We start from the raw sequence: 14,131 nt of genomic DNA, 5'->3' as shown, positions 1-14,131 counted from the left end.
ACTGAGCAGGACAGGAATCCCAGGACTGCCATTGCCTGACTTGACCCAGGACCCAAGGATGGTTTTTTTGTCACCAAACAAGACCCCGAGGGGTAGCATGAGGCTGAGCTGCCTCCTGCCCCCGACCTCTGACCCCACCAGGTGATTTTGTCCCCCTGAACCATACCCTTTGGTTGGGGTTTTTGCAGAGCCTGGCCCAGCCTGCACTCTGGGGCTTTGCAGCTGCCCTAAACTATTGAATTGAGAATCTGGGATTTTATTTGACCAGCCCTCATCTGAAGCCAGAAGTGGCTGAGCATTTCTAAGCCCTGGGGTGGATGGATGGGTGGGCAGGTGAAGCACCATTGCTGAACAGCATCCTGGCCAGCAGCCCTGGTAGGCGGTGGGGAGTTGGGGGCAAGTCAGCTTGTGGAAAGGATGGTGATCCCAGGCATGTGCAGAAGGTGGCGAGGAAAGTGGGAGACTTTGGGGATGCCTTTGAATTGTACAGAAATATAGAGTGATGACCATGTCAAAGGTGCTGGAACAGACACACCTGCATTTTCAGGCCAGTTTCCACACCAACTCACTTTGCTGTTTCTAAATCCTACCACAGGGACTTCCCTGGTGGTCCAGTGGGTAAGAATTTACCTTCCAATTCAGAGGATATGGGTTCAATCCCTGATCCTGGACTAAGATCCCATAGGCTGAAAGGCAACTAAGCCTGCCCACCACAACTAGAGAGAGGTCACATGCTGCATTAAAGATCCCTCTTGCTGCAACTAAAACCCAACACAGCCAAAAATAAATATTTTTTTTAATCCTGCATATAGGTTTGCTGAGATCAATGCATATGAAGCATCTGGCCCAGGCCCTGGAGCATTCTAGAAGTTCGATAGATGCACCTTCCTTTCCCCCTTTTCTTTCTGCCTTTTCCTCTATGACAGTGAGATTTAAAGTATGTTCTGGGGGTCATGTCATTTCAATTCAAGCAACATTGATTCAGTGCTTTCCATAAACAAAGAACACAGCTTGGCACCAGGGGTAAAGAAATGAACAACAGAAACCCTGGTCCCTACTGTTGTGTCACTTGCTGGAACCCTTGAAGTTCCAATGGGACATGGGAAGCCACAGCCTACTGGTTCAGTGAGCCCACTTCCCACAAGGGGTGACCTACTGTTCAGTCTGCCCAGGCTTGAAGAAGTATCCTGGGACCTAGGGCTAAAATTAGGGAGGTCCTGGGCACATTACAAGAGGAATCATTGGTTGCCTTTGTTCCAACACCCCAGCTCCCCCATGCCCATACATATAGTGTTAAGTAATCCATTTGAATCAGCTTAATTCTGCTTTTCTCTCTTATATATAGTGAATTCCCAAGGATGGTTTTGTCAGAAGAAATATTTTTGTTGCATAAAAGATCTTTTATTTTTGGACACCTTCACTTCCTCACCCTTTTCTCTGAGCTGTTTCTTTTGCACACATTTTATTCATACCATACACTCATGCACCAGATGTGACTGAATTGCTGGATAGGACATACATGCGGAACTGCTCTCTCCATCTACAAAATGGGGTTATCAGTACTTGTTTAAAATTCCCACTGAGAGGAGAGCTTACAACAACTTGAACTTGAAAATTATTGCTGTAAATACAACTCCACCTGAAACATATGTCTTAGACAGGAAGTCCTCTCAGGTTATCTATGTGCTTGAATGATTCCTTATTCCTTACTATTGAATGAGACCTTATTTGTGAGAATAAAGAAGCCACAGTCTACCTTTGTGCCTGAGTGTATTCAAGCATCTTACTCTGCAAGGGTATTTCTAAGCAGCTCTGTTATTCTAGGGATTCAGGCCAATGATCCTCATTAAAGGATGCTCTAATTCCTTCCAAGACACTGATGCCCCACTCAACAAAAACACAGAAGCCCTGAGGCTCTGAGCATTCTTGCCTGGGCAGACACAGTTTTACCGAGGAAACAGTAGCTCGACATGGTGTGTACCGCAAGCTCCTGGGACTCATTTCACTGCAGAAGTCAGGACAGCTTTGCACTGACCCCAAAATCTTTCCACCAGGGTTCTTTTCTGCCTCCTCTAGGAGGTCACACTTCCTTCACAGTTGGTGAGGTTTCCTTGACACTGGCATTGCCTAGGGACACTGGGTGCCCTTTAGGGAAGAATTCAGCCAGGAAGATAATAGATGCTAATGTCATAAGGGGAACCCTGAGGGGAATGAATCAGAATTGGGAGAGAATCACCTTGCAAGAAATGGAGTGCTGTTTCTGTAATTTCCCCCTGGAATTTTGATCTGCCCTTGCTGGGGAATGAGGTCAGACAAATGAGTTTATTTATTCTCTTGGGTGACTACCAGAATGGAAGGGTCGCAGAGCAAAGGCAGATTTGGGGAGAAAACCACAATTAGTAATATTATCCAGAAGTTGGCACTTCCAAGATTTTCTTTTTTACTTTCACAGAATATTAATTGGGCTGCCATTTCCTTTTTTTAGACAGAACAATTCCCTGAAGTCTGAATCTTCCTTTCTGGACTTGCCGACTCTATCAAGGCATTTTTGTCAAGTCCCCAGATTTTAAATTATTTTTTGAGACCAAACTCCCACTTGTCACAGCAGAAACGTGTTCTTCATTCTAAGAGGAAAAGCCCCATTTTCTAAGGCTTTTCTTAAAGAGGTTGTTGATAATGGAGGCAACTGACTTCAAGAGGAAATAACTCCACCCAATTAAAAAAAAAATGGGCAAAGGATCAATAGACCTTTCTCCAAAGAACATACACAAAGGGTCGATAAACATATGAAAAGATGCTCAAGATCATTAGCCATCAGGGAAATGTGAGTCAAAGCCACAATGAGATACCATTTCACATCTGCTAGGATGACTGTAATAAAAAAAAGATAATAAGCATTTTTGGGAATGTGAATAAATTGGAACCCTAATACGTTTCTGGTGGAAATGGAAAATGGTGCAGCCACTTTGGAAAACAATCTGGCTGTTCCGCAAAAGGTTAAACATAGAGTTACCATGTGGCCCAGAAATTCAAGAGGATCGAAAATACATATACACACAAAAGCTTGTATGTAAATGTTCATACCAGAATTATTCAAGTGGAAACAACGCAAATAACTTTCAAGTGATGAATAAATAAATTAAATGTGGTATATTCACATAATGGAATCCTGTTTGGCAATAAAAAGAAATGGGTCCTGATACATGCTATAATCTAGATAAACCTTAAGAACCTTAGGCTAAGTCAAAGAAACCAGATATAGGAAACCACTTATTGTATAATTCTGTTTGTAACCATAAAGAAAGAAATAGGTCAATGATTGCCTCAGGGAGTAAGGAAGAAGGAAGCAGGGGGGAATGAGGAGGGTGACTTTTAATGGACAGGTATTTCTTTTGGTATGATGAGAATGTTCTAAAATTGCTGATTATGATAATGGCTGCATAATCCTCTGAATGTACCAAAAACCATTGCATTGTATGCTTTAGATAAATTAATTGTATGGTATTTGAATAAAATCTCTATAAAGTAGTTGCTTGAGAAAGGAAATGAAGGAATTGATTCTGGAAGTGGTTGTGTAGGACTGAGTGGTAGTCACCAAGGTGAAGGATGAAGAGCAGAGCCTTCCAGCAGCAGCCTGTGCAAAGGCCCTGTGTGAGGATAAAGCATGATGAGTTCAGGGTTCTGAAAAAGGCCAGTGGGGCTGAAACCCAAGAAGTGATGAAGAGCAAACAGTGAGGGGAGGGTGGGCAGCAGTGGGGGGCAAGGTCCTAGAGAAATTTGCAGGCCAGGGAAGAGTTTTGTCTTTAACCTGAGAGCACAGAAAGTTGTTACAGGAAATGACTATCAGATTTACTTTATGATAAGATGGACTGAATTGCAGTGTGGAGAACAGATTGGAGAGAAGGTAGAGAAGAAAGTGAAGGACCATTGGCAGATCATGGAGCAGATCAGGCGTCGATGGCAAACAGCACCCGGGAGTGTCTGGTCATCACAGGCACCTTGAGAAGTAAGCACATCAGCAGTTGTTGCTGGTGAATCTGAGGTTCTTGCTTCATCTCCAGAGAATTTGTGGATGAAGTGATAGGTGAGAAGTAGATATATTTAGAGAGAAACACTCCACAGAGTGTGGACCATCTCAGAATGTGAGAGAACTGAAATACAATGTGGTTAGTTTTTGTGGGCTGGGTAATTTCATAGGCTAATGAGCGGGAGTACCATACCTACTATTTTGAGGGAGGAGAGGGGATTTCCACGAATTAGGACACCTCCCACCTTTTGACCTTTTATGGTTGGCCTCAGAACTGTCATGGTGTTGGTGGATGTGTCATTAAGCTAATGCATTACAATGAGCATATAATGAGGCTCAAGATCTACTAGAAGTCAAGTTTTCCACTATCCTGGGCCTAGTTGGTTCTAACTAGTCTTTGTCATATCTTATGGTCATGTCATTCTTTTAAAGGTTGTACGCTGCTCCCTTCTCTCCTGTTTCACAGTTACCATCTTCATTTGACACATGAAGAAATGGTTATATGTGAGGTTCATTTTAACTCTTAACTCTCTCCATTTTACCCTTAACTGAAACAGGAAATCCTGCTCCCCTAACCCTCACCCCTGAAAAAACAAATCTCTTTTGGCTCTTGACTGGTGCCAAGTTGGCATTGTTCTCTCCTGGATTTGCTGAAAGTAAATGTGACAATGCAAAATAACTTAACCATGCACCCAGGAGACACAATCTCCATTGGAATCCCAGCTCACCCACTGAAGAAACTTGGCCTTAACCTCTCTCTGCATCAGGCTCCCAGTCAGTGAACTGTTGATTTACTCAACAGTGCTCAGGGGTTGTCGAGATAATTAAGTAAAATAATTTCCATAAAGAACTTATGACAGAGCCTGGTATATGTCAAGTGCCCAATAAAAGTTGGCCACTGTTACAATTTTTACAATTATTATTACTTTGAACAAAAAGCAGACATACAACAGCAGGCTACTCCTCCCATCCCAGCATTTGCTGGCTTCAGCATTTCACTGGCACCTCTATAAGCAAAACTCTCTTCTTGCATTTCCTGTGCATCAACCAACAGTTCAAAATCTGGCCAGAAATGACCAAGACAGAGGCCCAAGAGGCTGGTGCTCTGGTGGCCAGGTGTCATGTGGATCTAAAGTCCCTGACTGAGGAGTGTCTGTCCCTTTGCATCTTTACATTGTCCCTGTTGCATTCCTGTGGAAGTGGAAGGCTCCCTCTGAAAATGATCTCTAACCACTTCAGTCAAGCACAGACATGAGACCAGGGCTGGCTTCCTGGGTGTGCATCCTGTGTAGTTGCCTAGAACCGTGTTCTTAGAGGGGCCAATGCTTGGTTCAATTCTCTGCTCTTGCTGTCTTGAAATTCTTAGTAATTTTTGAACAAGGGGTCCTCTCAGCCTTTTCCTTTTACACTGGCACCTGAAAATTGTATCATTATAGTGCGACTCTGATGCCTCTCCAGCTACTAACAAGCACAGGAAGTGTGGTGGTAGAGGAGACCAGCTATTAGCTGATTTAGATTAAGCAAGGGACACGTGGCGCAGGCTATGGCTGTGGGCGTATGCTTGCCTTCTAAGCAAGGATTTGAGGTAGTGGTTAAGATTAAAGTAGCCAAGAGGCAAAGAGGGCTCAGGAAGCATTCTTTTGTCTCTCTCTCTCTTTCTTTTTCTCCTCGCTGACCCCTCTCCCTCCCTCCTTCTTACTGTTTAGTGCCCCACTGCAGCTATGAAATGAAAAGACACTTGCTACTTGGAAAGAAAGCTATGACAAACCTAGACAGCATACTAAAAAGCAGAGACTTACTTTGCCAACAAAGGTCCATATAGTCAAGGCTATGATTTTTCTAGTAGTCATGTACAGATGTAAGAGTTGGACCATAAAGAAGACTGAGCACTGAAGAATCGATGCTCTTGAATTGTGGTGCTGGAGAAGACTCTTGAGACTCCCTTGGACCACAAGGAGATCAAACGAGTTAATCCTAAAGGAAATCAACCGTGAATATTCATTGGAAGGACTGATGCTGAGGCTGAAGCTCCATTGCTTTGGCCACTTGATGGGAAGACCCAACTCATTGGAAAAGACCCTGATGCTGAGAAAGATTGGAGGCAAAAGGAAAAAGGGACAGAAGAGGATGAGATGATTAGATAGCATCACTGACTCAATGGACATGAATTTGAGCAAACTCTAAAGGACAAGGGAACCTGTGTGTGTGTGCTCTGTCATGTCTGACTCTTTGTGACCCCATGGACTGTAGCCTGCCAGGCTTCTCTGTCCATGGAATTTTCCAGGCAAAAATAGTGGAGTGGGTTGCCATTTCCTCCTCCAAGGGATCTTCCCAACCAGGGATCAAACCCATTTCTCTGTGTCTCCTGCATTTGGCAGGCAGATTCTTTACCACTAGTGCCAACTCTGGGAAATAGTGAAGGACAGGGGAGCCTGACATGCTGCACTCTGTGGAATCGTAAAGAGTCGGACGTGGCTTAGTGACTAAACAACAACACCTCTTCAGGCTAAGAACCAGGACCATGTCCTAGGGTTGCCATAATAAAGTAAGCAGACTGGTGGCTTAAACAAATGAAATTGTTGTCCCACGCTTCTGGATGCTGGACAGCCAAGATCAAGGCCTCTCTCCATGACTATAGATTGCCATCTTCTCCCTATATCTACACACTTTCTCATGTGTTCTGTGTCCATATCTCCTCTTCTTATAAGGACACCAGTTATGTTAGATTAGCACCAACCCTAATGGCATTACTTAATTACCTCTTAAAGAACCCTATCTCCAAATAAAATCACTTTCTGAGGTAGTGGAGGTTAAGACTTCAAAATGTGAATTTGAGTGTGTGATGGTTAATTAGTATGTCATCTTAACTGGATCCTGGGCTGCACACATATGTGGCTAAACGTTGTTTCTAGGAGTGCCTGTTTGGGTATTTCCAGATGAAAGTAACTTTTGAATCAGTGGACTCAATGAATTGATTTGCCCTCTCCAATGTGAGTGGGCATCATCCAGTTTGTTGGGGGCTAGTGTGCTGCAGTTCATGGGGTCACAGTCAGATTCAACTTAACAACTGAACAACTACAACCAAGTACAGAACGAAAAAGGCAGAGGATGGAAGAATTTGCTACCCACCTGACTGAGTGAGATGAAACTGTTTTCTCCTGCCCTCAGCTTCCCTGATTCTCAGGGTTTCAGATTTCTCTGAATTGCATCACCAGCTCTCTGGGTCCGCAGCCTGCAGACATCAAATCATGGGACTTCACATCCTCCATAAAATTGCATGAACTAATTCCTTGTAATAAACCTGTTCCTGTGTACACATCTAGGAGAGCCTATTGGTACTATAGAACCCTGACTAATACAGAGGAGGCCATAGTTCAGCCTATGGCCATGTCCTTGGAGACAGCAACTGCTTCTTAAAAAGGGAGTGGGGATGGAGCCATCTCAGGACCTTCGAATGGCAAATGCCACATCCATGTGTGTCTATTGATACAAGAATTCACAAAAAGGCTTTGCTTTCAGCCTCTGAAACAAGTCTCGTGGTGCAGCTCAGTTCAGTTGCTCGGTCGTATCCAACTCTTTGAGACCCCATGGACTGCAGCATGCCAGGGTCTGTCCATCAACAACTTCCAGAGATTGCTCAAACTCATGTCCATCGAGTCAGTGATGCCATCCAACCAGCTCATCCTCTGTCATCCCCTTCTCCTCCTGCCATCAATCTTCCCCAGCATCAAGGTCTTTTCCAATGAGGCAGTTCTTTGCATCAGGTGGCCAAAGTATTGGAGTTTCAGCTTCAGTATCAGTCCTTCCAGTGAATATTCAGGACTGATTTCCTTTAGGATGGACTGGTTGGATCTGCTTGCTGTCCTAGGGACTCTCAACAGTCTTCTCCAACACCACAGTCCAAAAACATTAATTCTTCAGCTCTCAGCTTTCTTTTTTTTTTTAATTTAATTTTATTTTTAAACTTTACAATATTGTATTAATTTTGCCAAATATTGAAATGAATCCGCCACAGGTATACATGTGTTCCCCATCCTGAACCCTCCTCCCTCCTCATACCATCCCTCTGGGCCGTCCCAGTGCACCAGCCCCAAGCATCCAGTATCATGCATCGAACCTGGACTGGCAATTCATTTCATACATGATATTATACATGTTTCAATGCCATTCTCCCAAATCTTCCCACCCTCTCCCTCTCCAACAGAGTCCATAAGACTGTTCTATACATCAGTGTCTCTTTTGCTGTCTCATACACAGGGTTATCGTTACCATCTTTCTAAATTCCATATATATGCCTTAGTATACTGTATTGGTGTTTTTCTTTCTGGCTTACTTCACTCTGTATAATAGGCTCCAGTTTCATCCACCTCATTAGAACTGATTCAAATGTATTCTTTTTAATGGCTGAGTAATACTCTATTGTGTATATGTACCATAGCTTTCTTATCCATTCATCTGCTGGTGGACATCTAGGTTAAATCAGCTTTCTTTACAGTCCAACTCTTACATCCATACATGACCACTGGAAAATCCATAGCCTTGACTAGAAAGATATTTGTTGGCAAAGTAATATCTATGTTTTTTAATATGCTATCTAGGTTGGTCATAGCTTTCCTTCCAAGGAGCAAGCATCTTTTAATTTCATGGCTGCAGTCACCATCTGCAGTGATTTTGGAGCCCCCCAAAATTAAGTCTGTCACTGTTTCCACTGTTTCCCCATCTATTTGCCATGAAGTGATGGGACTGGATGCCATGATCTTTGTTTTCTGAATGATGAGCTTTAAGTTAACTTCTTCACTCTCCTCTCACTTTCATCAAGAGGCTCTTTAGTTCTTCACTTTCTGCCATAAGGGTGGTGTTATCTGCATATCTGAGGTTATTGATATTTCTCCTGGCAATCTTGATTCCAGCTTGTGCTTCATCCAGCCTGGCATTTCACATGATGTACTTTGCATATAAGTTAAACAAGCAGGGTGACAATATACAGCCTTGATGTACTCCTTTTCCTATTTGGAACCAATCTGCTGTTCCATGTCCAGTTCTAACTGTTGCTTCCTGACCTGTATACAGATTTCTCAGGTGGTCAGGTCGTCTGGTATTCCCATCTCTTTCAGAATTTTCCACAGTTTGTTGTGATCCACACAGTCAAATGCTTTGGTGTAGTCAATAAAGCAGAAATAGATGTTTTTCTGGAACTCTTTTGCTTTTTCAATGATCCAGCGGATGTTGGCAATTTGATCTTTGGTTCCTCTGCCTTTTGTAAAACCCGCATTAGCATCTGGAAGTTCACGGATCACGTACTGTTTACGCCTGGTTTGGAGAATTTGGGGCATTACTTTGCTAGCGTGTGAGATGAGTGCAATTGTGCTGTAGTTTGAACATTTTTTGGCATTGCCTTTCTTTGGGATTGCAATGAAAACTGACCTTTTCCAGTCCTGTGGCTACTGCTGAGTTTTCCAAATTTGCTGACATATTGACTGGAACACTTACACAGCATCATCTTTTAGCATTTGAAATAGCTCAACTGGAATTCCATCACATCCACTAGCTTTGTTTGTAGTGATGCTTCCTAAGGCCTACTTGACTTCGCATTCCAGGATGTCTGGCTCTAGGTGAATGATCACAAGTCTCATAGGCCCGCATTAAATCCAGGTTCTCTGCTCTGCTCACCTGCTACCAGGCTTTTGCATCTAGCAAAGCACCACATGGGTGGCACTAAGAACAGACAAATAATAAATTTCTTAAAAAATGGCTCTGCAATCCTAGCTCTGACTTTTCATATCTGAAAAAAGGAGGTACTTTCTACAACTGCCACAAGGATTTAATTAGATATCCCAGGTAAAGCACTTAGCGCATGGCACTCAGTAACTAATAAGCACTATTAAATACCATCTGCAGCTTTCACATAGCCTGTTCATTCAGTCTGAAAATTATGGGTAAATATGGATCACAATAAACTGTGGGAAATTCTGAAAGAGATGGAAATACCAGACCACCTGATCTGCCTCTTGAGAAACCTATATGCAGGTCATGAAGCAACAGTTAGAACTGGACATGGAACAACAGACTGGTTCCAAATAGGAAAAGGAGTACGTCAAGGCTATATATTATCACCCTGCTTATTTAACTTATATGCAGAGTACATCATGAGAAACGCTGGGCTGGATGAAGCACAAGCTGGAATCAAGATTGCTGGGAGAAATATCAATAACCTCAGATATGTAGATGACACCACCCTTATGGCAGAAAGTGAATAAGAACTAAAGAGCCTCTTGATGAAAGTGAAAGAGGAGAGTGAAAAAGTTGGTTTAAAGCTCAACATTCAGAAAACTAAGATCATGGCATCTGGTCCCATCACTTCATGATGGGCAAATAGATGGGGAAACAGTGGAAACAGTGGCTGACTTTATTTTTTGGGGCTCCAAAATCACTGCCGATGGTGATTGCAGCCATGAAATTAAAAGAAGCTTACTCCTTGGAAGGAAAGTAATGACCAATCTAGACAGCATATTAAAAAGCAGAGACATTACTTTGACAACAAAGGTCCATCTAGTCAAGGCTATGGTTTTCCCAGTAGTCATGTATGGATGTGAGAGTTGGACTATAAAAAAAGCTGAGCACAGAAAAATTGATGCTTTTGAACTGTGGTATTGGAGAAGACTCTTGAGAGTCCCTTGGACTGCAAGGAGATCCAACCAGTCCATCCTAAAGGTGATCAGTCCTGGGTGTTCATTGGAATGACTGATGGTGAAGCTGAAACTCCAATACTTTGGCCTCCTGATGCAAAGAGCTGACTCATTTGAAAAGACCCTGATGCTGGGAAGGATTGAGGGCAGGAGGGGAAGGGGACAACAGAGGATGAGATGGTTGGATGGCATCACCAACTCAATGGACATGGGTTTGGGTGGACTCCGGGAGTTGGTGATGGACAGGGAGGTCTGGCGTGCTACAGTTCATGGGGTTGCAAAGAGTCAGAAGTGATTGAGTGACTGAACTGAACTGAAGGGACTTGCCTGGTGGTCTAGTGGCTAAGACTCCATGCTCCCAATGAAAGGATCCTAGATTTGATCCCTTGTCAGGGAACTAGTTCCCACATGCCACAAATAAGAGTTTGCATGCTGCAATTAAAGATCCCATGTACTGCATTTCAGACCTGGTTCAGCCAAAAAAGTTAATTAATTAATTTCTAAAAGACTTATTTATGTACAATATTTATTTTAAAAATTATATGTAATTCCTCAAAAGCCATGCAATTTCCAGAATGCAGTTTTAAACCCATATTTTGGATCAATCAGAGCCCCTAGATCAACATTGCTGGAGAACTCGAATTCTTGATGTAGCACAGAATTGACCTGATTTTTTTTGGTGAGGAGATTGGATGATAACTCATTGCTTGAATTTTCTTTATATTAGTCTTGATTTTTCAGTTTTCTAATTTGTAGGCCTGTGGTTATTTTCATAATCTTGTCTGTAAGTATTTGTGTGAATTATGCTAATGGATTTTAACTTTTCTTTAGTGTGTGCAGGGAGAGAAAATTACTCCTCATAAGAAACCATGTATGAATTGAGGGAAAATTTAATCTGATGATGGGGACAGTAATTGGAATAAGATTTTTTTATATATGCTAATATTTTTATTAGTGTTTGCAAATCCACTTAATGACTTAGAAATTGAATGACAGTTTTATATTCTTCAGGTGAGCCTGGGATGATAAGAACTGTGGGGAAGGGAGAACCACTGACCTTGAAACTTTTGAAGATGATTGGTTCCTTGAACTTGATCCAGGCTTATGGTCTGTAACAGACACTGCAGTTATTCGCCCAACACCTACATCTGCTGTGGGCTCCCTCCCGCTTGCCTTTCTCTATGAACATTTTCCCATCCTGCATTGCAACCAGAAGAAGTCATGTGACACCATTCTGACCCAGTGAGGACCAAACAGAGATCTGGAGGTGATGATACTAGAAAACATTTTCATTTTTGGATGAAAAGAAATAGAAGATGCTGCCACCACCAATCTCTCTCATTTCACCCTTACACTGAGTACAGATATCATGTCTAAGGCTGCAGGAGTCATCTTGGGGCCATAAGGCAACAAGATAAAATGCTAAAGATGGCAGAATGGGAAGACAAGAGACTGAGTCCTTAAGCAGTTGAGCCAACCTTGAACTCATTGTCACATAAAAACATAAACCTGATCCTCATAAGCCACCATTAGCAGGTTTTCTGAGACTTGAAGTCACATGCATTCCCAATGGACATGTAATTCGATGCACATCCTCAGTGCCCTACGGAGTACTTTCCAGGAAAGTTTCTATAAACATAACCCAGAGAAACCCCTGAACTAGGTTTTGGGTGACCTCAAGGGGAATAGCTTAGGCAGATGACCAAGTGGGCTCAGCTCAGTGAGAAAACAACAAGAAAAAGTTGACGCTGGAGTGGAGATGTGGGTGAATTAGGAAGGGGAGCCCAGAATGACTGCAAACGCAGCACCTTTTCTCTATGGTTCTCCGCAGTGCTAGAGCAAAGAATGGGCTGCGTTGTTCTGCCAGCGTGTGTTGTCTGTGTTGTCTGCTGACATTGCTCCCGTGCTGCCCTGTCACAACAGCAGTAGAATCAAGCCATGTGTGCTCTTCACTCTGAGGTTTGCACAGCATTTTAGCATTTCCTTTGTTTTCTGAACAGTCCAGCTGTTTTTCATTCTAGCGATGTTATGGGGCAAAGGAAGCAGGGAGGAGATAGATGGGCTGAGATGCTGGATGGCACCCCAAGGAAGAGCCTCATGAAAACTTGCCCAAGTGCCCTAAGCAGGACTCCTCTGCTTAGGGGCCCTTCTGGGGTTTTCCTTCCACAAAAGCTGGGAGGAAAAGGAGCCATGAGACCAGAGGGTAAGCAGAATCTCCAAGGGATGGACTGATGCAGGCTGGCAGGGAATGATCTATACTCAGTGAGTAAAGGCAGGTTCAGAGTGGATGTGCGGCCTCCCTGTGGGCATCTGACTTTCCAGAAGCCACCCTCCAGGCTGACTGGGCTCGCCTCCCCTGCGGAGGTGCAGAGGCAGGGATGACAGGCTCTGGGTGATGGATGGGCTCCTGCCTCACCCCCTTGCCTCTTCTCTCTGTGTGTCTGTGCACGGGGCGCATCATTCCTCATGTCAGACGCGGGCACACGCTGATGGATGAGCTGGAATGCTGCTGTCTCCTCCATGCACCTGTTTCCTTCAACCCCACCCCCACCCCACTCCCATGGCAGACACCATAGCCTCAGTTTTGTGTCTGGCAAACATGAGGAGTCTGAGGGCAGCCTAGCTAGGGTGGAAAAATACCACTGGGGCATGTGGTTATGTTGTATTAGGTGGACTTAACAGGTCCTGGTGACCGCTGAGCAATGCTAGGATTGTGGGGTTGGGGAGATGACAGCTGATCTAATGCTTGTGAGAACCAGCAGTGAGACAGAACTTGCAGTCTGGTTGTGTTTAAGTCTCACTCGACCCTGGTAGATTTGCTCCTACTTTGCGAAGAAACAGTCTCAAACTATATTGCTTATATGAGTATCTGGCACAGATACTAAGTGGAACAGCTAGAATTTAAGCTGACTTCTCTAGCCCCAAAGACTGCCAAGGACTAGATTAAATGTCTATGAAATATCCCTTCAAATCTGAGATTCTGTATTTCGAGGCCACCATGGATGACATGAGCTACTAGAGCACTAAATGATGCCTTAACATGTGGCATCTTCCCTCTGCCCCAATAACTCCATCTCTAGTTTCTTTGCTTTCTGCTCCTTCTTTTCGTTCTTATATTTTCCTCTCCTTATTCATTATCACCTCCTTCTTCTTCCTTTAAGGAAATTCAGCATCTCTATACATTTTGAATCCCTTGTTGACATTGTTGGCTGGGGTCTTGCCATATATCTTCACAGGTTCATGAAACCATTTAGAAGATGGGATAGATATTGTCCATTTTCCTTGTCTTTGTCAAGATTACCCCAAGTGCTTGATCTTGGTTCATTGTTCTTACCAAGCTCTCCTGTCCTATTTGACTTTTCTTGAGTGTGTTTTATATATCTGAGAAGCACCAAAGATACAGAGTAAAATGGTCCAA

The 14,131-nt window shown here is 43.4% G+C and overlaps 1 protein-coding gene across 1 annotated transcript in view; it reads left to right on the top strand.

Moving 5' to 3' along the window:
- The window catches only part of KAZN (kazrin, periplakin interacting protein), a 1,028,616-nt gene that overhangs the window by 136,313 nt on the left and 878,172 nt on the right, over positions 1-14,131 (top strand). The window lies entirely within an intron of this gene.

This window comes from Bubalus kerabau, chromosome 5 (genome assembly GCF_029407905.1).
Source record: "Bubalus kerabau isolate K-KA32 ecotype Philippines breed swamp buffalo chromosome 5, PCC_UOA_SB_1v2, whole genome shotgun sequence".
In the NCBI taxonomy this organism is placed as follows: domain Eukaryota; kingdom Metazoa; phylum Chordata; class Mammalia; order Artiodactyla; family Bovidae; genus Bubalus; species Bubalus kerabau.
This window is presented reverse-complemented; position numbering and strand designations above follow the sequence as displayed.